General features: G+C 37.5%; 1 pseudogene; it reads right to left on the reverse strand.

Moving 5' to 3' along the window:
• LOC129354640 (receptor-type tyrosine-protein phosphatase T-like) overlaps positions 1-27,416 on the reverse strand; it is a 162,055-nt pseudogene that overhangs the window by 123,827 nt on the left and 10,812 nt on the right.

A 27,416-nucleotide genomic window follows, 5' to 3' on the forward strand; every position in this document is an offset into this window, starting at 1 on the left:
AAGAAGAAAGTAGAGCAGGATGAAAAGAGAGCTTGGAGCAGAAAATACGGAGGAGAAGAGCAGGAAGGTAGGAAGTGGACTGTAAAATAGAGAGGATATTCCTTCATGCTGCTCGTCTCTCAGCAGCATGAAGGAAAGAAACGGAGACATACAGGCAGAGCTTCAGACATTTACCTGATTGGTGCTCCTCTGGACTGGGCAGGCTTCAGCAGGATGGTGATGGTTGTCTCCGTCTCATTGAGAGCCATTTCTGATTCATATTCCGGCATCATGGGAGCTGAAATGAAACATTTCACACAACGAAAACAGGGATTAGTTCATGAACAATGACCAAACCAAGTCTAAATTATTTAAATTTGGCCAATAAACACAATAAACATGACCAAATGTAACCTAATTTTAAAACTGCCATATTGTTGCACAATAAATTTCAAATGAAAACTTCCAGAAAGAGGTAACTTAGTGACATCAGCAGCTTTATGCCTCAGAGAAGAAGGATCTCAGCTCTGTCTCTTTAATTCTCTCATATCTCAGCAGCAGAACCTAAACATTTTTGTTTGTCACCTTTCACTGGTGTAGCCACTCCCAAGACAGGGCTTGTCACTCCAACACCTGAATAAAACACGGACGTCTCCTCTGATTGGCTGGTAGCGCCGTGGCTGAATTATAACCACATATTGCTGTTTAATTTCTCGCTGCCGTAATTTTGAGTACCTTATTTTGTGAACAAGCTTATTTGTTGTAATTTTAATTTAATTTCTTAATTAATGGAAACACCGCAATTGTACGTTTGTGTTTTTTCGACATTAGCAGAAAATCAACAAAGATCAGTATTTGTTGGTTATGGAAACACGACTAGATTCATGTAATGGAACATTTAGTGTAAAAATATCTGGCGATGAAAAGCTGAAGGGACCAATTCATCCAACCTCTTCTGTTCTGACTGAAGGAATCTCAAACAATTCATTTGGTTTCAGACATTTTGGAAGAAGAAAACCGTTTAATGCGTCTCCCTGTTACAGTCTCAAACTTTGGATTACTTTGTGATGCCGTTCCAGTTTCATATCGGGACCACAATAATCTCATCAGGTGCTGAAAAATGCAATGAAAAGACAGATGAATGTTTCACTGTGAGAGACTTTAAGGCACGGCCTGGTTTTAATTTCACATCTGCCACAGCCTTACTCTGAAGGTGAGTGTAAAATATCTGAGTGAAACAGCAACACTTGGGATTGTTACGACACGGAGGTTATTAACACAAATCCACCCCCTCTGCCTCTTTCTCATCTGTCCATCCATCTTCATCCATCTGCAGCTTTTAATTTAAAATCTCGCTGTTCTTTGGACCCCGAATGAGAGATAATGAAGATTAAGGATGGCGTGACATTTGGAAGGAGACATATCTTTTATGTGTGGATGGCACATGTTTTTTTTTTCTTCTTATATCAAGATGTTGTTAAGATTAGTAGGAATGATTGAAGGAAGGATGCTCAGTGGAAAGGTCACGCTAAAAATCCCTGCGGGTGTTGACAGAAAGGACAATGTTTGGAACAAGCCGATGACGCGTGGGACTAAACTCAGCTTATCTGTGGAAGAACTGAAGACTCCACTTACTATCGACAGGAAGGTTTAATACAATAACTCAATTTAAGCATTTTTGTCCAGTTTCAAGCAAAAAAAATAAAGCCCTTTATAACATTTTCAGAAGGAATTACTGGTAAGGACTGCTTTTATGTTCTCACAAATTTTACATCTGAATATCTGTGAAAACTAAGCAGGATTTCTAATCACTAGAAGATCTGCAAATGCGCTAACAGCAGAGCTAAGTTTTTTTGTTTAGCAGTTTAGCGATTTTGCTCGTTGTAAAAACGTTTAGCTTCCCTTAAATTATTTTATGGTAATAAATTCTGAAGTGCAGATTTACTCTGGCTGTTTGTAAACTTTCCGTTGATTAAAATTCATCACTTGTGCTCAAGAACAAGCTGCTATTTTGAAACAGGTGGTGACACAGCACTTCTGTTTCCTTTCGACATACACCCATCATTTGGAGTAGCAAATTATGTTTACTCTGTACCCAGAATGCATCATGAAATAGCTTAAAAGCTACTGATGCCTTGCATGCTTTCTGGACGAATCCCAATGAGCAATAGAGTTAGCAAATCTCAACAACTATAGAAAACCTGAAACCCGAGTTAAAATTCTGTTCCAAAGAATCACAAGTAGATGTGCAACAAATAAACTGACCTTGTTGAGGAGGATTATTTGTGTTATGTAATCGACACAAGGTGGCTATGAACACGAATAAGTTTAGTGCTTTATCATTAGCTTCTGCTAATGCTTCAGCTATAGTAGAACTAATGCTAATTTTTAGTGCTTTAGAGTTAATCCCCACCACTGTTTAATCATTTCTCACACTTGGGATATGAGAGGTAACTAACTCTGCACAAAAACACAGTAAATTAATTAAAATCCATTGTACCTTTTTCAGTTATGTCAATTTAGTATACTTGCTAAACAGCAACAAAGCAGCAACTGACAGAGCAACAGTGAAAGGTTGAGTACAATAAAAGAGTAAAACAGACAGAAATAAGAAAAAGAAATAAAAACAAGAAAGCGAATGCAAATCTAAAAACAATGAGTAGAATGAGAAGGACTGAGTCAGATATAAAAGGCAAAGAGATTCACAAACAAAAGAGCTTTTATGGTGTTATCAGTCACTCTCCCATTAAAATCACAAAGGACAACCTTCTACAAACAGCATGAGGAAAAATGGAGAAGCTCTGTGATTCTTATGTGGAAATGTCGTATTATGGTTTGGTTTGTTTTGTTCTGCTTCTTTGTGACGCCACTGACATTTTACGTGGACTGATGCGTGTTGATACAAACAGGATTACAAATGGAGAGAAAATGTCATAAAGCTGCCAGTCAGTCAACCAAAAACAGAGACAGACTCGTTGAGAGACAAAGAGGCTGAAGCGTTGGCTCAACGGTGGCTGGAAATATTAGGCTGCAGTGAGGAGCACAGAAGAAGAAAAATCAACCCAAAGGGAACAAAGACGGAAATAAAAGTTTACCTGCGATCTTTGTGGTTATGCGGGTGGTGACGGGGGGCCCGAAGCCCTTGTTGGTGGAGGCTTTCAGGGTGAAGAAGTAGGTGGTTCCGGGGTAAAGGCCGACAAACAGATGGTGGGTCTCGTTCCTCAGCTTGAACACTCGTCCCCTCTGGGTCGTCAGGTCAGCACTGGGATCCAGGGAACTCAGGGCCTTGTATGTGATCTAAAGACAGAAACACTGACTTTTCTTTTATTGTGTTTGCAGTTAGTTTCTCGTTATTTTTACACTAGATCTAAGATAGCATCTTAGGATGCTGAAAGAGTTTGGTCGTATTGAAGGAAAGATGCAATATTCCACATCAAATTTTCTGGAAATCAGATATTTAATAAATTATTTGTTAAATAAAATATACTGCTCAAAAAAATAAAGGGAACACTCAAACAACACAATATAACTCCAAGTAAATCAAACTTCTGTGAAATCAAACTGTCCACTTAGAAACTGATTGACAATCAATATCACCTGCTGTTGTGCAAATGGAATAGACAACAGGTGGAAATTATTTTCATATTTATTTCATTCATTCAGATCTAGGATGTGCTATTTGAGTGTTCCCTTTATTTTTTCGAGCAATGTACATAAAAATGTACAACTCTTTAGAACTGGAATGATTCTAACAAATCTGTTCTAGCCGCACTTCATAGTTATTTTTAAAGTTAGCCCCAGAATTAGAATAAAAATATTTGTTTTTGTTCAGATTCTGACAAAATAATTCACTTTTAACAACCCATATTTTATTCTTTAAAACATCAAAAGAAAGTAGGACCTTAGATACATATTTGATTTTCTTCATGTTTGATTCCCTGCTGAAAACAATCAGCAACCATCACGGTTTAATGTCCAGCCACCTCTAAGTGTCACGTCAAAGCAAACCCACTAAATCAATCTTGAGGTATTAAATTGGCTGTTAAACATCGCACTGATCAATTTTGGAGTTAAAGTGGTGTTAGCTGTTTACAGCAGGTCACTGTGTCTCCACATGATCTCCACTCTGACAATGAAGCCGATTGAACAAATCGATCCTATCGACTAAACCATCAGAAATGCTTCAGCAGTACTTTTAAAAGAACCGTCAATGTCGCTGCTTTTTGCGACTTTCCACACATCAATGATTCCACGCATAGACATGGTCAAACATGCATGTGTAACACCAGAGGACAGCTGCTGCTGTGCATGGCAGTCAACACCAGAACCTCTGACTGGGGGGTAAAAGAGCGTTTCAACACATTTCAACAAAGTGCATGTGTCAGTATGAGAGCATTTCAGGCTGACTTGCAGATCTAGATAAATGGAGCAATTAGGTGGCAGCAGGACGAACTAAATAAACCCTTTCAATGAAAAACATTCTCCAACAATCTGAGCAAAATACATTAAACTTTAGACATTAAACAAATGAACTAAACCTTGTGTCCTTTATAGTTTGAAGCTTTCTATCTGAAATGCCTGTCATGCTTTTGATTATGGGATGTTTACGACACAAAGTTAGAAATATGTAAGTGTATTTTCATCAAAACAGCAACATTTGTTCCCTCTCCAGCTGCTGTGGTTCTCTTTCTCACTGCACTGAATCAAACCAGCGAAACCGTTTGGCCATCTGTTCCCCTCCTCGCCTCAGGGGGCGCTGCACCAAGAACTACTGAAGGAAACAACACAAAAACCTCTAAAGAAGAAGCTGAGCCAACTTCCTTCTTCACCAAAAGGAGGCGGCAGATTTATTTTTTTGTTTACATGTCGAATCAAAAAACTGAACTGCTACAGAAGATTTCAATCCGACTTGAATTAGCTCAAAACAGGAAATATAAATATCAATAAGTAGTAAACGACACAACAACAGCATTATTATGTGTTTGTACATTTTAAGTTGAATGACATTGCAATGAGTTTGGGTTAGAGATATTAACAACCATATGCAAATAAGTTCAATATTCATTTCTATTATACCAACTTCACCAAACTTACGGGATTGGAGTTTAATTTTATTACATTTTAGTCCATAATGCCACCCATAAAATATTTCTTTTGCATGTGCCTGATACTTTACATTAAATAAACAAGAATTGGGACAGGTTTGGCCAAAGTAACTAATAAGTCAAAACATGAAGATTACAGTGACTGAGCAGAGACTCCATAATCCCAAGTTACATCATTTACAATATCATATAAATGCACAAAATGACACCAAAAAGTTCATGAAAGGATGACGAAATCATTGCAGAAGGTTCAGGAATGGACTGAAAGTTACGCTGAAAGCTTGAAAGAGCAAAATGAAAAGTGGCAACAAGTGATGTAGATGGATGTTGTGCTGTAAACGGGTAGCTGGGAGGCTGGAAATGTGTGTGTGGTGTTTGGTGGAGCGAGGCAGCAGCAGGACCATCTCAGCACTTCACACCCTTGGACGTCAGACGGGCCCTTGTCACTCCATTAACAGAGCCGAATCAAAAGCACCGACAGCTGGCTGCCTCACTTCAGCTGAGCCTGCGGGCTGGAACGGTGATGTGTGAACGTGTGACTGTTTGCATGGATGTGATTCAGGACAGAGGAGAACCGGACAGAACAAAAAAATACAAAGAAAAAAATTATATATATGCATATTCATATATTTAATAACTTGCATATAGCTCAGTTTTATAATATAAAAGATATCGTACTAAAAGCATTGAGAAACATTTCAACAGTCTTGCTTCAGTCGTGATTTCTGTACCACAAAAACACAAAATCGTAAGTATTTTTGATACAGTTTCAAATTCAAAAATACTGCTCGTTTTGTTTTCAGTCAATATTTTTAAAGCACTAGACAGATTATTTCACTAATAAGAGATTCTTCCAATGTTGAATGAAAGTCAGTTTTGTCTTATTTCGACTCTACTAAGATAATTACAACACAAACTAAACCAGAAATACTGGGAAAGATTTTGTGTTTTAGAGTCTTACAGTAAAGTTTCAAGTCTGAGTTTTTATTTGAATGAAAATAAGCAGAACTTTATGGAGCTTCAGATCTCGGCCACCAAATAAATTAAAACTGAAATAGACGAGTTGCATTTCCAGATGAAACAATATCTGGTCACTTTTGCTGGTTTCTCCTCCAGGGAAAGTCTAGGTAGAATGTAATAATAAACATTTAAATATATTTAATAATAATAAATTTTTTTGGCAAAGCTTTGTGTCTGCATTTCCTGTTTATACCTCCAAATGTGATCTTTTTTTATTTTGGCCCTGTGTCTCCCTCTGTGGTATTGAAGTTGCAGTTTTTTTAAACGCTTCATATTTGTTTCAGATTTCAGGTCTAAATTTATACTTTATAAGTGTATTTAAAGATCATGTAAAGATCTCTATTGATGGATGATATGGTTTTCTTATGCTTCAATTCAGATTAAACTATGTTCTAAAACTTAAAGCGTAAAGTATAGAATTCACTTAAGATTTAGTCTGATTTCCAAGCAAAGATTGGAAAGATTGTGTCTGTATAAAATATACTGAAATTACTTCAGAGCTCTTTTGATTTTCAACAACTAAGTGTCCCAGCTGTACCTGAATGCAGCTGTTGAGAAAATTCCCTCTCCAACAGATATTCCTCTGACTTGCACATTATATGATGGATGGAGTTTGGGCTGCTTAGATAGATTTGGATGTCAGCTGATTTTTCCGTGATCTTTATATTCAAGCTTGACGTTTCAGGTGAGTAACTCAGTTAAGGGCAGAACAAGATGAAAAATGCTGCCATAGAGTTCTGCTTCGCTCCATCTTTCTTTCTCCATCTGCATGAGAAACCTTCAAGGGACGGTAATATTAGGTACATTTTACAGCACAATGAAGTAACTACTGTATGTTACCTTCAGTTGTTATAAAATACAAAATATAATCAAACATAACTTAAGATAAATTCAACTTTGTAATTTGATGTGCTGAAATTGGGCCGCTTTCTCTTTGAGAAGCTCCTGCTCTTTCCTTCGACTTCAGGACATAATCACTACAGTGCTTCTCATTATGCCGTTTACAGCCAATTCTTATGAGTGTTGGACTGAGACTGAGCTCAGCAGAGATGCATTTCCACCAGGTATTTGCTAATAGCTGCTGCTCTTACCAGGATTTAATATATTAAGAGCTTTTTATGACATAGCATTTACAGGCCAATCCAAAAGCATTTTAAACCTGCATTTGGTAAATTATTAAAATATTACTGTCTGAAGAAATGCAGCACTGCTGACCACAAACAACAAAACAACCAATCAGAGCCAGGAGGAGGGTCTCAGTGATGTCAATCACTCCCGTGTACTCACTGCTCAATGTGCTAATGATGGAGAAACAACTTGTTACAGGAAAATCCTTCTCTGTCATTAGTGCCAGCAATAAGACCCGCCTCCTGGCTCTGATTGGTTGTTTCTAGTTAGCATTGGAAGAAGGGAGAGGAACTCCCTTCTTCCAATGTTGCTGAATCTAACGTATTTCACTGATTTTCTGTCTCATACCATCCTAAACCGTCACGACACAGTGACAGTTTTAACAAAAATGTAACAAATTCCTGAAATTTAACTGAATAGAGTAAAACAAACAAAATATTTCAACTTCTTTTCTCTGACGCAAAACCATTCAAGTCCAAAATTCTTGCTAACCATTTAACCAATAGATGACAAAAGTGTAAATGGAGCAGAGAGACTGACAGAGCAGGAGCCCTGACTTCCACAGGCATCTGACGTCTCTCCGGCTTTAAAGTTCGCTGGCTGAATAATACATGGAGGATCAATAGCTATTTATACAGGCAGGGACTTAGGGGCTGGAACAATAAAATATCATCTATTTCATCTATGCTGCAGTTTTGGTTTGCACATCAATGGCCCTTATTTTATAAGTCATGAATGGCTCTATATTTTTATGGGCTTTGCTCTCTCCCTCTGTCTACAGTTTGCTCTTACCCTTCTCACTTTTTCCATCTTTTTCCAGGCTTAGTAAGAGGACAATCTTTCTTCATTTTATTACCCCTAATGGCATTTCTCTCCCCATGTCTTTTCTCACACCATTTTCAATTCCTCCGCCTGCCCATTCTCTGCTATCTCTCCATCTTTCCACCATTTTTCTCCTCCTCCCTTTCTTCCTCTCTCCCTGGCTCCCTGTGGTTGATGTACTTCGAATCGGTAGAGCTGTAAAGCTCAGGTTGTTTTATTGGCCAATGAAAAGGCCGGCGTGCAATGGGATAGTGCATCTTGGGTAATAGAGTGTGCGTCTGTGGGGGATAACTCACCAGAGGGAAGGTGTGCTTATGTGAAGGTGTGTGTGATTGAATTAGAGGGCAGAAACGGAGGAGGAGAGGAACATAAATAGAGAATATGGAGGAAAAAATGGAAAAGAGTGGAGATAGTGAGCCAGATTTAAAAAAAACACCTGAAAAGACTAAATGTCCTTACGAAGTGACAATACCAGTACGCTGGATAAAAAGTTTATAGGTACCATCAACAGAGTCACATAGTTGGACTGGACGATTTTCAAACGATTTATTGAATGCATTGTTAATAAGGTTTTCCAGGAAAAAAAATAAATCCTGTTGCCGTTAAAGGGACATTTAAAAGCCTTGTAAGCCTAAACTTATTTATGCATTCAAAACACAATAATGATGTTTTCACACCTGGTAGTTTGGTAGAAAATTAGTTCAATTAGGGACCAAAACGGCAACATTTGTAGCTGCTGTAGTTCTCTTTCACACAACAGAGAAAAACCAACCAAACACTTTAAGCAACTGGTTGCCCTTCTCGCCTTTGGGGGCTGCAACAAAAACTCCTGAAGGAAACGACACAAAAACCTCTGAAGACACAGAGCGCAACTTCCTACTTAAACAAGTATAACCAATAGGGAAGATTTTAGCAGTTGGGGTATTTCTCTCATTTTTGGCTACAGATCATGAGCCATTTCTCCTGCTAGCACTAAGCTAGCACATTTGTTTTGGTTGTATTTACCCAGAATGCCATGTGCTATCGTTTTGTAGGCAGACTAGAGTTTGATTGAATTGGCATTCACTCCTCTCCAAATGAACTGGACTTAATAGACAAATGAACTAGAGTTTCTGCACAATAACAGTAAACCAAAGGTTCATGCAAAAGGTTTATTAGCATGAACCTTTGGTTGCCTGTGACCCTAAATGACCCCTCTGCCAAATAAACCATAACACCGTTATGGACATCCAGTAAAACTGTTCATATTTCACAGATGATGACATCAGTGATCAAAAAATTTCATATTGTAATGCATAAGAAGACAAATACTGAGATTTAAGGTGTGACTCATCACTGGTACTGTACAGCAACACTCAACTCTGCATGGAAAGCTTTTATCATTAATAAGCTCATCTTTTGCCTTTTGAGTGTTCTTTGCCTACCTGCAGTTTTCTGTCTCTACATAATGTTTTATCGGTCCTGCTGAATGCTCTGTAATATGCAGTGGAGAAGCAGTTTCTATATTGTTTGCATTTTATTTTACGCATATGCTGTAAAAACAGCCAAAGAAAACCTACTCCTTAGAAGAAAACAGGTTTATGCAAAATATAATAATAATAATACATAAATAAATAATGCACTTAATTCAGCTTTTCAAACCTAGTATTTTTCATTGCTAAAGCAAAACCTCTGTTTAAGGTGATGATCAGAAAAAGAAATCAGAACGTTCATTGATCTACAATGACAATCATCTTGTAAGATCATATTCATAATAAGCGTGCTTTAAGTACTTTAACATTTTCTGTAAAGGATAACTGCTAAAAGCTAGAAAAAGATTGTGTGAATGCTTAGTCAATCTGACACTTTGCTAAATAATGATTTTAAAATCCACAGCTTGAAAAAACAGCCAAAAACATAAAACATCATGCAGTTTCAAAAACTGCATGATCCTGTCCGGATTTGGAAACTCCTCCATCTGTAGCATCGTAACGTATGCTTCAGAATTAGCATGCAGTCCTTATGTTGCAACGCTGCTTTAAAGCTCAGAATACTTTGTTTCAGGTGGAGTATATATAACCTCCTGAACGTCCTGTCTTCCTGTCCTCACCGCTGTGTGTGCGCTGACACTTCCTGCCTCGCTCTCTAAGCTGCCAGCCATCTATTGTTTTAACTTGCTGCCGCCTTTAGAGGTTTCCATTTGGGGCAGGCTGTTCCCAACAATCCCCAACAACTTCTCAAATGTTGAGACATTCTGGAGAAGATGAGTAAGGAGGCAACAAAAAAGAGACAATTTCCCCCAAAAAATGTCTTTCTTGTCCTCCAACAGATACCGAGAATATATAGTTTTTTTAAAAAAAGATAGCGCTGTCAATTGATTCAAAAATGTAACCATATTGATCACACTTTTCATGCATGGGAAACTTCACATAGATATGAACATGCAGGCAAACAACGCAACATAGGAAAGTTGAAAAATGTTGTTACTGTCTTCTTGCACTTTTCACTCTTGTTCATTGAGCACGTAGCTGAACTACAGGGAAGACTCTTGTCTTTCTTGACAAGAGTTACTCCTCCGAAGGAGAGAGGCTTTTAGGTCAAACCAGTGGCTCAATTAATCTGATTTTATGTAATAACTTGTTAAAGTTTTCAGATTAACTGCATGCATCAATGCGTCAACAGCCCTTAGACAAAGACAACATACAAGATTCCAGAAAAGCTTTTGTATCTTGTCACTGGAAACCAAAGGGCTTCCATCAATATCAATAACCAACCATGAAGAAATCAAAGAACAGAAGCAGAGCTCACCCTGGAGAAGATGATCAGAGTTGCTGCTGACAGTTTGACAGGAATCGGCCTAAATCATTGTCCCAGCAACGATTGCTTGACATCCACACTGCAACTTCCTGCCAACTAAGTTAAGACAAGTGACAGCAGAGACGGGCGCTCGCCTCCTTGAAGCTGATGTAGGAACGTGAGCTCCTCTCGTCGCTCATTCCCACATTAAAGACGCGGCTGACGAGCTCCTCGTCACAGATCGACACGTCAGCTGAAGCGTGAAGCATTTTCTGTCGAATGCGTTACACTTAGGGGAAAGAAAACAGGCGCAATGCTGACATATCAATCATCTGTTTTCTGTTCCTGTGTTTACTGATGAGTTGAGTCGTATAAGATCCCTCAATATCACTTGATGACTGGAAGATTATTGCGTGATCTTTGGCCATTAGAAATCTCCCTCTTTAAAACATCCGGCCTTTTAAAAAATGCATTTAAAACATTTTTAACATTCATTTAATTAGAAATGGTATAATTTAAATATTAAGAGCAATTTATTTCTCCTCATGAAACGTCTCCTCTGGAGCAGACAGATGTGAAAAAGATCAACACCCTGCAGGAGCCATGTCAAAAGACAATATTGCTGAAAAATGTATTATGATGTAACCATTTCATATCAGAAGATAATTTAGTTCTTTGTTTTAAATATTCTGGATACTGCCATGTTGTGACATGACGTGTTTCTTTTATCCACAGTTATTATTAATCAAGTACAAGGCACAGCGGCAAAACTATAAACTGCTGCTGCGCAAGTTACTCAACAATTTGTTGCTAGGTAACCAAAGAGAGGGATTATTTTAGATATTATTATTGATTTACTATCTAGTCCTATTTAGATGAAATCCTGGAAGTTTTTCAGTTGCTCTACTTTTTAGACAGAAGCAGTTAACTCTTAAATTCTGTCTTCCTTGACAAGAGGAAAGAAGAATTTAAATATAATCTACAATGTTTTCACATGGCATTGCGTCCTGTTCCCGACCTGTTTTCTCCCCCGTCACCTCTAGGGGCGCTGCACCAGGAACTCCTGAAGAAAACAACATAAAAACCGCTAAAGACGACACTGAACGCATCTTCCTTCTTCACAAAATGTAAACAAAGATGGAGAGGTGTCAGATTGTAATGGTTCTAGGATTCCTCTTTGGACCATTTCTTCCACTAGCGCTACCAAAAAAGAATTTGCTTTGGTTGCATCTACCCAGAATCCCCTGCACTACAGTTCACTTCCATATGGGCATTCAACCCGAACCAGAGTTCACTTTAATAGAAAAGAGGCCAAGGTTTTTAAGTGGATCAGGGGTGATTTTGGTTTGCATTAGACTTTGATTGCACATTAACATTTTACCAAACAAACCGAACTTTCTAGAAAAATCAGCTCCAGTTTGATTAAAGCAGGGCTGGTGTGAATGCAGCCTTACACTGAGACACTCAGGGGCCAAAAACAAAGCATGAATCTCTGGAAAGAGCATGTTTTGTACAAAAAGACTAAAGTAGGTCTGTGTTTTAGTGCTGCGTAAACACAAATGTAAAGAATACTGCCTCCTCCTCATGCAAGAAGACACCATGTGTGTAATGGAGTAAAAAAGGTCAAGGACCAAAACAGCAACTCTAAATATAGTTCATTGACTAAAATGGAACACAATACACAGAAAGAAAGTACAGACAGCAACAAAGGACAAAATTAGAGTTTTGTGCTCCTCTTGAGTGTTATCCTGATGTTTATCCATAGCATATTTTGATTGGTTACTTTATTTGGTGTTTAGGCTTGTTATAAAACTGCACTAACTTAATAAGTTTATGTAACCAATTAAATGCATCCATGAAAAAGAAAATGCAATAAAAATGTCTTTGGAAATGGTGGGAAGAAAAGAGCTGGTAACTTTTAAATCAGAAGACCTCAGTTTTACAGCAGACAAATAAATAAAATCCTTTACTATGAACTGTTGAGCTGCCATTAAAATGCATTTATTATAATAATCATGCTTTGTTGAGCTGTTGAGTAATATATTTGTATTTCTGCAGCCTGTTGATGTGTATTTCTTAGATGTCTTTACTGGTTTGTGTGTAAAAGTCAAGCTCATATTTTTGTTGTCATTAATCTTTGTTCTTGGTGGGTCAGTAGGAAGTGATACGACCTTTAAAAGTTTCTGACAGGATTGAGCATTTGAACAATTTCCAAATCTCAAATGAAAAAATTATTTACATGGAGATCAAATTTTGTAGTGAAATGCGAAAACAACATTTTCTTAGAATTGTTTTGAAGTATTAATAGTTTCTTTAAAAAAAAAACATTTTTAGAGTTGTTTTTTTCTTCTAAAAATACTTTTTTAAGAATAAATGTCCATAAGCTTGGTAAAGTAAAGTAAGGTCTATACAATTTATAAAATTTATTAAAAAAAAAAAAAAAAAACAATAAAGAGCTTTCATTAAAGCAGAATCATGTACAGTAATCTGAGTCAGCTAACTTTTTGCTTAATAATGAGGTTGATCAGGTAGCCATAAATTAATACTATTAATTCAGAAGAATAATATTCAACCAGAGTTTAAAAGTAATCCTTAGAAAAGTTTTTAATTATGTGAAATATTTTGGGTGAAATAGTACTCAAGTAAAAATCATAGTGCTGGATTTAATTTTTGTCATTTGCTTTTTTTATTAAATACGTCAAAATTCACTTTAAAATGTCAAAAAGAAAATGTATCACAAATAAACTACTCTTACAGATACATATTTAAATGCTTAAATTTTCAGTCTGTCTGATGATCACTTACTTTGACTTCTTCAAGTCACTGTTTCATTTCATTTTCCATTTTCCGTTTTGCATGTCACCCTGGCGTCCGCTGCAGCTTTACAAGTCAGTATTGAGATCGTCTCACAAATCCTGCTCTCCTGAAGAAAAGCCAACTGTTTCATTCCCAGGAAAGAGCGATAAGGAGGGAGACTGACTTCACTAAATGTCTGCAGCTGCTACAGAAATCAACAGTTTGGAACAGAGAAACAGAAATAAATGTCAGGCTGGCTGCCGGTATTGATCTCCTTGATTGATTAAAGACTACTTGAGGAGAGAGGAATGGGAGAGCAAAGTTATTCACACACCGGATCAGGCAGCAACAGCTACTCACCGGACTAGTTTCCTGTTGCTTTACTGTGGTGGATTAAACGGTTTAAAGGTTTGTCAGCTAAATGTTCCCATTTTTCTTATCCAGCCATTGTTTTAGACTTAATTTAGACCAGATAAAAATGATTAAAAATTTCAATCTACTCAATCATTTATGGTTGTCAACATTTCTTACTGTCTCAGATGTGGTTAAAAAGTTTACCTGCTTGCTGTTTAGAGAGAGAAAGCAACAGATTTTTAATTTTCTGTGACTATCTGGATATTTAAACCTTCCACCATATAGCAAGAAAGATATGGTGCCTGCATTGTTTTTGGAGGCTGCAAACATAAAGAATTTGAAACTTGATTATGGAGTAATATCAGAAAGAAAATACTGTAGAGAAATTGAAGTTTCAGGAAATGCCGAGTCACTGGTTCTCTTGGCGGTTCCTCCTATTCTGAGGATCACTGGTTTAATCAGACAAGCAGATGGGAATAGAGAAAAATACATGGTGGCCACATGTTCATTCATATCTACATAAATATTCAATTAAATTCAAATATTTTGTTTCAAAGGGAAATTAAATATTATCTTAGTTTATATCATCCAAATCTTCTGAGGCTCTGTGGTGATGATGTGGCCAGAAAGTCAGGCACCAAATTTGAAAAAGCCTCAGGTTCTGCATTTTGGTTCCACTGGGTTTTGGGCTCATAGTTCAGGTTTTATTTAGCTTTTCAGATGCTAATCTGAAAAGCTAATCATACGCAACGTTTTCTGGGTTACGTATGATGACTGTCTAAAACCAAAGGACATGCAATGTCTAAACCTGCAGAACGATGAGCCGTCTATAAAAAGAACCAAGCAGAACTAAAGTAGCAGAGCTACTTCAAATGAGAAGCACAATCCTAAACACAATAATATTATTTTTGTTTTTGAAGTTCAAACAATGTCTTGTCACAGTGGTGGAAACACAAGGCAGAAAACAATCCCACCTCTTCAATGTACAAAACTTACAAATGGAAATGAAACTATAAAGGAATAAATATTTTAATCAATATGCCTGTGTGTATTTCACAGGGTCAAAAGTTGGAATCATGTTACTTGTTGAATGTTCTCCAGTGAAGTTCCAGGAAAAATCATCAAACCCAAACTGTGTGCATAAAACCTGCAACTATCTGTGACCCGTTTAGGTTCAGATGAGAACTTTTTTAAGTTCAATGAGAACTTTCTCGACGCGTTCACTATAACTCACTTTTATTAAATAATTTGTGCAGCTATATTGAGTTTCTCCAGTGCTGTGGGAGCGCTAGCTAATATAGAGAATAAATAGAAAACAACGTGTCAAATCCCATCAATGGGGTTTAAATGCTTTGCATACGTGACATAATAAGGAAAATGACCCACTACAGATTTACCTCCAATAAAATGTAAACATTTTTAATGGCCTGGCTTCTCTTGATCAATTCAGAAGAAACACCAGAGTCCCTAAGCAAGTGGTACCTTCTAAATTAAGATGAAAACAAAACAAAGACAGAAAGAAAAAATCTTCCACTGGTCAAAACAAATCAGCAGAGCCATGATCTAATGATGCGCTTCACTGCTTTTTTTCCTAATCAATGTCAGCAGCAGCAGCAGCAGCGTCTGTTACGCAAGCAGGGGTTCAGAAATAACTCTGCAGACAGCAGCAGGGAGGTAAGCGTTAGCAAGGGGAACCTGGGATGCTTCAGTGGTTTGATGCTGCAATCAGAGAAGGGATTGACAGGGTCATGATCTGAGCCAAGTGTGCTTCTGAGTGCTTCTCCGCTCTCAGTTCAGAAACTGGAGCTATCTGAGTATTAACTGAAAGGTCAGAGAGGGCAGGGGAAGACTGCAAAGACTCAGTTTAACCAGCGAGCTAAAGGCTCTTACTGCAGCTGTCAAAGTTGACGCATTATAAGCATGTCATTAATATGAACATTTAAATGCGTTAATATTGCATAATGTATAATTATAGGTTTGACACAGAGGGAAGAATGACAGCGAAAGATTTATCTTTACACAACAGCAGACAACAAAACTTAAAAAATTTATATCATTAGCCTGAATATGCAAATCACCTGCATGAATTACGCCGGTCAGTTAGCTGGATGAGGACAAGCAGCGTTCATGTCAACGTACAACTTCTATGTGAAATAAATGCAGACGGACGATTCTAAATTATCGTTTAAAACAAAGTGGCTTCCTTTAAAAAACATGGAAAACTGATCGTCAGACATGTCCGGTTTGAGACAACAAAACATTTTCTTTAGCGTCATTAGAAAACATGCTTACAGAAATAGTTTTTCATAGAGGGCTTATGGGCAGTTGCCCAGGGCGACATCAGAAAGGGGCAGAGTCAGTTGTCCCCTGAATGACTTTTCTGCTACTTGCATTCTGGTGTAGTGGAGCAAGTTTCCTTTAGCTGCTGTTGAGTCCTGGGAGGCTACACCACCTGCTTTCTGCCACAAAAATAATAAATAAATCTAATTGCTCGTATTTTAATGTGTGGGAGTGTGGCAATCTTACAAAGTTAAGCAGAGTGATTAATCACAACAACAGTGATTAATCTGATAAATTGTATCAATCCATCAACAACACTAGTTTTTACTTTATCCATCTAACAAATCTCACCTTTTTAAAACATATTAAATATTGATATTGAGTTCTGAGAATTAATCATGTTTCTCCACTCTCCAGTCCTCAAAGGCACTCCCTCCATTATCTGCTCCCCAGACATTAAGCCCATTTTGAGCCGGGCAGAGGAGCAGAGGGAGTCTGGACGGGAGGAGGGCGGCCCTTCAGATCTCCCCCAGATGTGTCCTTTAATCCTGTAATTAGCCGCAATTATAGTAACAGATCCAGGAGATGAAGTGATCATATTTGCACACTGATTTATTCCTCCAATCACGAGACACCATGCTTCTTTTCCTCGCCTCCTGTTTTATCGCCCCGTTCTGTCCTGTGACTCCTCCTTCCCCCTTATCTCTCCTTACCACTCTCCACCTCCACCAATCCATCCAACCCACCCCATCTCCTCCCGCTCCTCCTTTTTGTCCCAGGTGTAATTCATCAGGTTTTCAGTCTGAAAAGCGAGGGACACTGAGCAGGTTGAAAAAATGAAAAAAATAAATAAGACAACAGAGCAGGATGGGACACAACAAGAGCCCCTTCAGATGTTGCAGATGATGCCTTTAATCCTGTCAATAGCTGCAATTATAGTAATTATCTCTAATAGCGGAGCATTGTGTTCAGCCTCTGATATGTTTAACAGATGATGCAGAGTTGTGCCGCCTCTGTTCGCCGCGGCGGGAGCTTAGATTGATATTAATGAAATCAACAGAAAACAAGACGAATTGATTATGGTCCCAGGAGGTTTAGAGGATTTTTTCAGCTCTCAGTCGAGGTCTAATGGAGGCCTCAGAAATGATGCCGAGCGGTCTCTGTGCTGCACAGAATGAGACGAGAGACAGATGATGCTAAGAGGCAGAAAAGACTCACGGGATGAAGGAAAAAATATGTATTGCAAAGACCAGCGAGGAAAAGACACTGCGCTCCGACGAGACGCTACAATCCACACAGGTTTCAAATTACTACCCCGAAAATGACTGTTCGCTCTGTTTTCCATTTGGAAACTTGTTCAGAAAGATGCATTTATCAATAAGATTTCTATGTTGTTTTATCGACTTCATCAGGCCATGACCTTCAGCGCACAGCAGCTCTGAGATCAGTGGAAAGCAGAAAAGATGCAGAGAAAATTGAACTATAGTTATATTTGCAGTTACATGAGTAACTTAATGGAATGAAAAAATATTTTAGGGGTAGTTTTACTACATTGTACTTTTTGCCTTTACTCTTGTTCCTGGACTCTTTTTGTCCTGATGCTAATTTTATCTGCTGAGCCATTCTGAGATCAATAAAACACAATAGATAAACAATAGATATCAACACTAGAAGTATTTTACTAACTTGCAATATCCACTCCAAATATTTGTTGCATTTTGGAAGAATGTATTTTCTGCCTGAATTTAGTATTTTCTAATTATATTATTTGTATTTTTTTATTTAGTCATTATACAACCATAGTTTGCACAGAACTTTATAATTTTATCTGTTTGATTAGTTTAAATATTAAAACATCTTATGAAAGGTTACATCCAACATAGGTAGGCTAGCACACTAGCTAATAGCAAAGCTAAATTTTAAATTTGCGTTTTTGCTCATTTTGAAAACATTTAGTACTAAAATAGTCTTATTACACTTCTTTAAAATATAGTAAAGTAGTCCTACTACAGAGTATAATTTGTGGCAACTACACACCTATAAGTGTGTGGTCACAGTGAACTGATCCCACAATCAGACATAAATCTCTTTATGAACCAGAAAAGTGGAAATATCTCCAAGTTTAGTCCTGAAACGAGAAACGTCTCTTGTCGTTGTTCATTTGTTTCAATGTGTTTTAGATCATTTCCTGTTGGAGCAACTAGGTATGTTAAAGTTTCCTTGTTTATGAATCTGGCATTGATCTGTACACCTGGTACGCTGCATGAACAAGCATGATACTGCCACCACCATGCTTCACAGTTGGTACGTACATTGTTGTCATGTTTGTTGTCAATTTGTCGCCTCCATACTTTGATGTCTGTGTGTTCAAATAACTCGATCTCTGAGACCAGCACCGTCAGTCTATGTTGATTTAAAACTTACAATGATGTTTCCCCTTCATGCCAAAAAACCTGTTATTCCATAATCCTTTCTTCTAAGGCCAAAGGTTCAGGTCATGTTTGATACTTGCACAGGATAAGGAGGCAAAGATCACATCAAAACTGTTTTTGTGTTAAACAGGCTGAGGTCGGCTCTACTGATATTTTATGAGCGCCGCTGTGTCAGTACCTGGAACTAAACCAACGCCAATGAACTCAACTATTTCTGTTTGAAAAGAGTCGTTGAATATTCAGCTGCAACTACACCAGGAAACTCCTGAGGAACTCTAAAACGAGAGAGACTGGCAGTTTTCACTGCTACTTAAAATTAAAAACAAAGTTTATATAATACAATGTTAATGCCAATATGTCATGTGTTTATGCATATGCAGTTCTAAATCTAATAAATATCAGACTCAACTGATTCCATCCAGATATTTTATACCTGACATTTTAAGAAAATTAGTAAGAAGACGTCAAACGGCTGAAAGACAAACTTTTAATGTTCTTCAGAAAGACCTGAGAAGTATTGATTAGGACCACTTTAAAAAATCAGAGGAAGTCTGGTTGCTTGGAGGGCACACTGGAGCGATGCATCTCTGACCACACACAGCAGCTTCTCTAAGTCTTGAAGAGGCAGGTTCTTGATGCAGTGATATCACAAGCAGACAGAGGAGAGCCGGTCAATAATTCATTAGGTAGGGGGTTAAACTCAAGTTCAACCTGAATAAACACCCTACAACTACATTCTTAGGAATTCACCAGAGTCATCCTCACACACTCAAACTCACACTCTTAAGACCTTAAACAATCTCTCAACGTTTAAAACTTTAAACTTAAACTTACGCTTGAATTTCTCCCATCTATTGAATGCATTTTACATTTGATGAATCATGAACTCACAATGACTTTGCTTTCACAGCACAGCTCCGGTTTCTAAGCCTGTGTCTGTCCCAGCTGACAGGGTGGTTTCACATGTTCATGTGAAGAGAATATGTCTGACACATCAGTCTGTGGTTCAGGATGAGCTTTGAAAGCGTCTTCCATCTCCCTCCACAGGCAGAGGTGTGCAGAACTGCAACCCGATGCAGCAAAATTACAAATAAAAAAACACACCCAGCCATATTTTGGCAATATGCCGTTAAGTTACTGTTTTTTGGTGTCTGCAAAAATTACAACCAATGCTCTTCACCTAGCAACCTCAGCGAATCCCAACCCAAGCTGAGCTCCAGCAGCTCAGCTTGCTCAACTGGTTTTCCCGTTGTATACGCTGTACAATGGCTGCTGGAGAAGTGTTCTTATTGGCTCATCATCCATAAACCTCTTGCTGCATTCTTGATTGTGCAGGAGGCTCTACTTCTGCTTTTGAAAGATGTACGGTTGCATAATCTTTTTGCAGCCATTTTTACATAAGAGTGTAAACGTTGAGTTTGGGGTGTGTGGCCTAAGACTGATTTTGTCCAAAAAATTATAATGAACATGTTTTGTTCACCCTCAAACTTATTTTAACTTGTTCAAGGAACCTTAATAGGTCACATTTAAAATCTCCCAGAATTCATTCAAACTGATTAGCTTACCTCATACAGAGTGATGACCCCGTTGGTCTCATTGGGAGCTTTCCACTGCATGAAGATCTTCTCTTCGTATGGCGTATTCTGCAGCGACTCCATCGGCACAGACCCGGGCACTGCAAAATAAATCATTTTATTTTCCATTCCTTTTGTATTTCACCGTATTTCATACACTTTCACAGATAGCTGCAGCCAGGGTATCTTGCCGTTGTTGTAACTGTGAACTTGTGTGTGAATGTTGTCCCTCTTAACACTTTGCCAGACTGAAGATTTCTGGTACCTTCAATTCACAACAGTTAGCAGATCAATTCTGTTCCATAAAACTTCATTGAAATATAGTGAAACTTGTTTCTTTCGTTTCGAGCTTCGGTGTCATCGCCGATGCAGATTGGCGATTCATTGCTGAATATAACTCGTCTCAAACCCCTGCAGATTATTGCTTCTTTTTATTCCACAACAACAGAAATGTCATGTGTAAGGACATTTCCTTAGTATTACATTGCTACATTTTAGGTTTTTGGATTACTGGCTGCATTTTAAAAATGCTGTTCTCAAAGTCTTCGGGATGAAAACCATCTTTTGGTGAAATTTGTAACTTTCTGATTAAATCTAAGAGAAAAGTTGAGAACGTTTGTTCTTAATAGGGTTTTTGATGAAATGTGGCAGACGTTGGGATACGTTCAGTACGAGCCCAGCTATTATTTGTAAAAAGTAAAGCTAAAGGAAGACAGGCAGGCTGTAATGAGGGCATGCAGGAAATAATCCTGAGGTAACCCTGCAGACAGAATAATGGAACGACTGCTGAGACAAAAAGACAGCCGGCACGCTGATTTCCACAAACTGCAGGCGGATTTTTGACTCACCACTGGGAAACAATTTTGCATTTGCTTAAGGAAAAAAGCAAATAAAAAAAATGTGTGAAATTACCAAGTCAATTACAGATTCAATTCAAATAACTAATCAGATTGAAACGTTCACTTTTGTGTTTTTATTTCAATTACTCAAAGCTTTTGTTTTCTTAACATCCAGCTCAGTGAGTTTACATCGTTAGCCGTCCAAAACAATTTAAGGGCAGCAGGTTCAACGCTGTAACACAGCAAACGCTACCTCGTAAGAGAGCATGGAGTGTACAGGTTTATGTCTTTTCAGGAAAACAAAATATTTCACTCTACCAAAGTGAATAGACGAGGAGGGGAGTGTCAGACACCTTGTCTGGGAGAAGTAACAGCATGTTAAACATGCACAACCAAAACTACACCCATAAACTGAGACAAAAACACACTGACAGGCGTGAACTGTATGAAATGTTGCCAGGAGGAAGAAAAGACTTGTTTTTTTCTGCTTAAGGTGCTACTCAGGCTGAAGTGAAAAAAGGTTGCGTCTCATTTTTGAGCCCTTCTAATGTTAATCACTGAACTGCAAAGCGGGTATTAAATGTGCAGGTTTTTACGATAGGCTGGTCAAAAGGCTGATCATCGTGTTCATTGTGTCTGTGAATTTCTGATTTCTACTTTATGATATTTAATCAACAACAAAAACATTTTCAGTTTAGCTAAATGAGAGTCTTCCATGTAGTTAATGTTTGGAAAGAAAAGCCTATTTCATGCACACTGCTTTCCAAGCACATCATTTCAAACATCAACAAAAAGCAGCAAATAAAAGTTAGAAACTCCAAACATCAACAAAGACAAGACAGAAAGAAAGACTTAAAAAAATGTAGGTAAAAATGATGTGTGTTTATTAAACAGGAAGTTAAAAGGTGCTTTAATCAAACTGATTTTGATAGGTCAATATGATCCATAAACTAAAATGTATGGCTTTTCTGTTCATTTGAGGTGTTGAAAACTTAAGAGTCTCTTTGCATAAAGGTTATTAAGCAATATAAACAAGGTTTAATTTGTGTCTAATTTCTTTCAAACACTTTATGGAGAACTCTGGTTTATGGTTTAAAGCTGCGCGCCAAAATTTTTAATTTGGACAACCAGTTTGATAGTTTCAGACTCTGATCCCATAATGGATTCTAATTCAAAGATATTTCTATGAAACCAAGAACTTAAGTTCATACAGGAAGTGATAAAACAGTGGAAATGACCAACAAACTCAAATCCTAGAGTGTTTTTGTACTAAAATTAGAAAACAACACATTTTAAGCTTTCTTGGGAAAAACATGAAATAATAGGCATAAATATGTTTTTGAATTATGCTGGGATGAGCTGAACTAAGGGTTATGCAATTTTTAAATGAGGTTTCACGTTTTCCTGGTCGTCCAGAGTTGGAGGAAGCAGTTGCAGTAAAATCTCCTCTGTTTTATCAACCATTACAAACTGCAAACTCATTACAAAAGAGACAAGTGTTTTATGAGAACAGAGAGATGACCTTGCATGTTTCTGAGCTGCTTCATAGGAAGCTGAAAACAAATTTTCAGAGGAATCACGAGAAAAAGTTTTAGAGTACAAGAGATATTTATGTCCTCTGGTTATTCGATCATGTCAGCAGCTGTTTTGGTAAGAAGAGGCCGGCTTGGAAAAAAGAACATCTGTTTTTGGCATAGACACTATTTGCTCTGACATTTGAGAGACATTTGACATTTTGTGGCGTCGTCACTGTTTTGGAGCGAACGGTGAGTGAGTGAGATCCGATTCCTCGAATAATTGTAAAAATATTCTATAGAGTACTTGATCACTAAAATATTATTTTACAACAGGACAGCAGTCGATCACATAGTTCATATTTCTACCCAACATCTGCTTACTCGAGCTGATCAGGGAAGTCAAGATGGACTCCGCCGTAGGAAAAATACACGCCAGGCAGAGCCAAACAAGACAATCTCAATGTTCCTTATGACATTAGAAAACTTTTCCATGATGCTCAGATGTCCGCATTTGGTTGCACATCATAAAATTTATTATTTTTTTAAATCATAAAACACAGAATAGAAAAGTAAAGCGCTCTGAGTCAGATGTGGGCGATGTGCACATGAATACACAAACATTTAAGGAAACTGTCAGAAGATTTTGATAAGTAATTCCAAGGTGTTGATTAAGGGCCCAGCCCATGGAGTGCATCAAATTACCCTAACAAAGAAATGCAATTACAAACTGCTATTTCATTCAACACCTTATCATTGGAGCGTGTGTCTGACGCCTGTGCTCGCTCTTATCTTCTCTGAAACAATGTCTGTCTTAATGTCGGCGAATATCTGGTGTTTGTGTGCAGCCTGAGCCGCCCTGGACACCTGTGAGTCTGAACGGCTCTGGCTCCATCTTAACTATTGAAAACAGAGTATGTAAGGAACACACACGTTCACACGTTTTGTGTGAACGTGTGTGTTCCTTTGCTCCTCGGAGGCAGAGACGGAGAAAAACAGTCTTCATTGAAAAGATAACAGCAGCTGAACACATTAATCATAACTTGATTAACTTCCATCGTGCCACACATTGAATCGTCTGCTTCATTATGCTGGCAGCTCTGTTTTCTATGTGTGATTTTCTCCTTTGTTTTGGTTATTTTCTCTAAATCCTTTCTTCTATCCTGAGCTGAACTCAAAGTGTCATTACTGGCAAGTAATGAATCTGTTTTCTCTTTTGTCCAAATCCCGTTACAGGGTTTATTCCTTCTTAGCTCTTAATTCTAGCAGAAGCTAATGCTAAAGTGCTAACTTCAGCCATGTTCATTTCTATACTTTAAAGACCCAGCAGCATAAATAAGCAAGTATTTTTTTATGCTGATTTCTACCATACAGTGAGTTATGTTTTTTTTTTTTATGTTTTAACATTTGACATTTTAACATATCGATCCAATAGTATTTGTAATTCATGTGGTTCAAGATGCCACAATAATCAAAGGTTAATCCTCTGAGAAAAATAATGAACAAACATCATCATATGGCAAAGACACTCCTAAAAAACTGATAATATGACAACTACAGGTTCTTAAGCCCTTAATGGCAGGAGTTTATGACAAAAACATTTCTAACCAAAGTAATTGTTTTTGTTCTACTAGTCTGATCTTGACCTTCTATGATAAAAGGATTATAAACTGTCAGTCATTATGGGAGAAGATCATGTTTCAGTACTTCAGTAGTGATATATGAGGGCATAAAGTCAAAGATTTGAGATCAGTGTATTTAATATCTGCTTTTTGTTATTTAGAGGTATTTGAGCATGATATTGGATATCTACAGATAAACAACCAAAGCTTTAACATCTAAAAATATTATTTCTTTACCAACAAATACTCACACAGCCTCAGTGTTCTCTTACATGATAAATAAAGTAGGTAAAAATGTTACATCCGGTTCTGTTACTTTACTCTTTTATTTTTTTACATATTTATGAAGCATTGGACCAGGACAAAATCAAAGGACTAGGAAGCAAAAACCATCTCTAATAGAAAGGACAAACATTCAATGCAAAAAAAGAGTTAATTATTTAGATTTTCACAGCCGTTTGGTCACAATGACAAAAAGATGAAGCTTTGAACGCAAGTTTGGGAGCAGAGTAGCTAATGAGGGATGTAGAGATGAGCTGGAGGATATGAGCTGCTTTAGAACTGGGCGGTTCTGGACACTAAACTCTCCAACCTTGTGTTAGCAGGGCGGGAAGGATGTTTGATCACCTTCAGATTAGTGTAAAGAAGGCGGATGTTTTACAAGTCTTTACTGCTGGGGATTTCCAGCCCAGTAAGTTTAGATGCTTCTCTTACAACCATATTGATTCCTGCTTCATCCGCAGCCAAACTGTAGAAACAGATTATCAGCGCTCTGTTGAAAACACCTTAAACGTCCTGGCATTACTTAAAAAGAAAAAAAAAAGATAAAACTCTGAAAAAAAGTCACAATTCAGATTTTTCTCTTCAGAATTTTGAATTGAATTTTCTGAGATCAAAAGTCAAATTTCACTGTTTTTTTAAGTGATCCTCTTCTGTAGTTTGAAGTGGCATTCAAACTACAAACTACTATTTCGTTCATTAGTGGCAATGAATATTTCAGTCAATGTGGCAATAAATTCAAAGTTCTCATTCAAACAACATTTTGGAAACAATAATTTCCATCTTAAAAACAATTAAATGTCTAATTTAAATAAACTATTGAAAGCAGAGTATGTAAACTTGTGACTGTGAAGGTGAATCTACATGAAGAGAAAAAATATTAAGTCTTAATTAAAACCTGAAAGGCAGTTATTAGTATTATAATCTAAGGACAATGAGTCATGGGAAAGAAAAAAACAATAATTCATTTCTTATTTGCAAATCCTTCATTTAGACTCTAAACACGGGTTAAAGATAATTTCTATGAAATCAGCTAGACTGGAAAGTAATAGAAAAAATTCTTTATATTTATGTGCATAAATATGTATATCTGTGTGAGAGAGATGGAAGCCGATTCATTTGCAGGAGCCATTACCGTACAAACAATAATTAGCCTCCGTATGAACAATTGCTCTTCTGTTCCGTAATTACTGAGCTACAGCCAGGAGATTAACGGCGGTTAAACAAAAAGCAATTAAGAACAAAACAATTATCTTTTTTTTTAACCCCTTAAAGCTATTTCCTCTACACAGATGTGTTTGCTTCACTTTTCGGGAACATGCAGTTTGTGCGTGCTCAGCTGATGAAGGTTCAACGTTCAGGCTGAGAGCTGATGTTCCCCAGAAGCTAAATTCAAAACATATTAGCTACAAGATGAGCTAAAGAACAGGCAGCCCTGCGTATCAGAGGCTACGCTATTCCAGTTTATCACAGGCAGGGTGCTGGGAGAAATGTAAGACATAAATGAATTATTAGCAGTGGTGGAGGCGCTTGCATTCAGTTCAGTGCAGCATGAGGCCCTCTGGACAGAAAGCAGGAGGCTTAAAAAGTCTGTTCTGATATTTTCTGAATTGCTGGACAACGCATACACTCAGGGCGCTAATAATTTATGCTTGTAAGTTGTCCTGCCGAGGGGCGCAGCAGTATAAACAGAAATGTTGATTAGTGCAATTTGTGAAGGTTGCAGGCATCAGTGTGAAACTTCTGCTACTTTAGAAGCTCCAGATGTCGTCTGAGAGGTGAACATGTGAATAAACGGTTAAAACGAAGACGGCTGCATCTGGACTCGTATCTATGGCTGAGTGTTTGGACCATTGTGGTTTAAGAAGATAAAATATGTGGCCACAAAATTTTATTTCACTAATGTAAAAGACAAAATGTAGATGTTCCAAATGTCCAAACAGTATTAAGTAAAAGGCAGAGATTTTCACAATGTTACAACGACAATATTTTATGACAACATAAAGTCAGACATCTGCGTCACAAAATGGCACAAAAAGTCGCGAGTAGCTTCTCTTTTTCTTTTAAGTTGCTAACAGATTACCTGGCCATTGAAAAAAAAGTTAATTCAACAACCTTTTGATTGATCTCAGAAATTTTCTAGAAAAAAAAAAGAAATTTCTGAGTTTGAAAAATCAAAAAATTGCAAGAAAAAAAATCTGAAATTTTAAGATTAATCTGATTTCTATAAATACATTTCAAAGTTTGAAAAGTGAAAAGCTTTTTTCTGGAAAATTTCTGAAATTTTACCTTAATTTGAAAATCTAATCTAAAACAATTTTGTGTTTTCTTGGATTATTTTTTTACTTTTAAAACTCAAACTACAAAACAAATCTAGAATTTTTTTAGATTGAACCACAAATTTCAGATTTTTTTTTCCCATCAAATTTTAAATTTTTCAACCTCAGAAATGTATACTTTTTTTGACAAAAATGTACTCCCTTTTTCTATCTACACCACTTTAAATGCCAAACATATTTAAAACATGACAGTATGTGAAAAGTTCGAGAGGTGTAGATAGATCAGCTGACTGATCTATCAGTCAGCTGATAGATGACCTGCATCAATAATTAGTAAACTTGTAAACAAGCTTCCTTGCTGTGTCTGTCTGCGCTCTACATTCCTTAAAATAAAATGCAGGTTGTTCAGATTGGAGTTAAAAGCCCCTAACTGCTGGAAGCATTTTCCGTTTTTTCTATGGTCTCCGCAGAACATAGAAGCACTTTTTGCTTTTATGTCTGCAGGTGAGCAAAACCCGCCTGTCAGACACCCAGTGTGGGTTAGACAGCGACATCTCTCATCCTGTCCCTCCTGTTCGAGCAGTCTGCGTTCGGAGCAGGTAGGCGGCTGGTTCAGCT

Source organism: Poeciliopsis prolifica, unplaced genomic scaffold (genome assembly GCF_027474105.1).
Source record: "Poeciliopsis prolifica strain line A6 unplaced genomic scaffold, Auburn_PproV2 SCAFFOLD114, whole genome shotgun sequence".
In the NCBI taxonomy this organism is placed as follows: domain Eukaryota; kingdom Metazoa; phylum Chordata; class Actinopteri; order Cyprinodontiformes; family Poeciliidae; genus Poeciliopsis; species Poeciliopsis prolifica.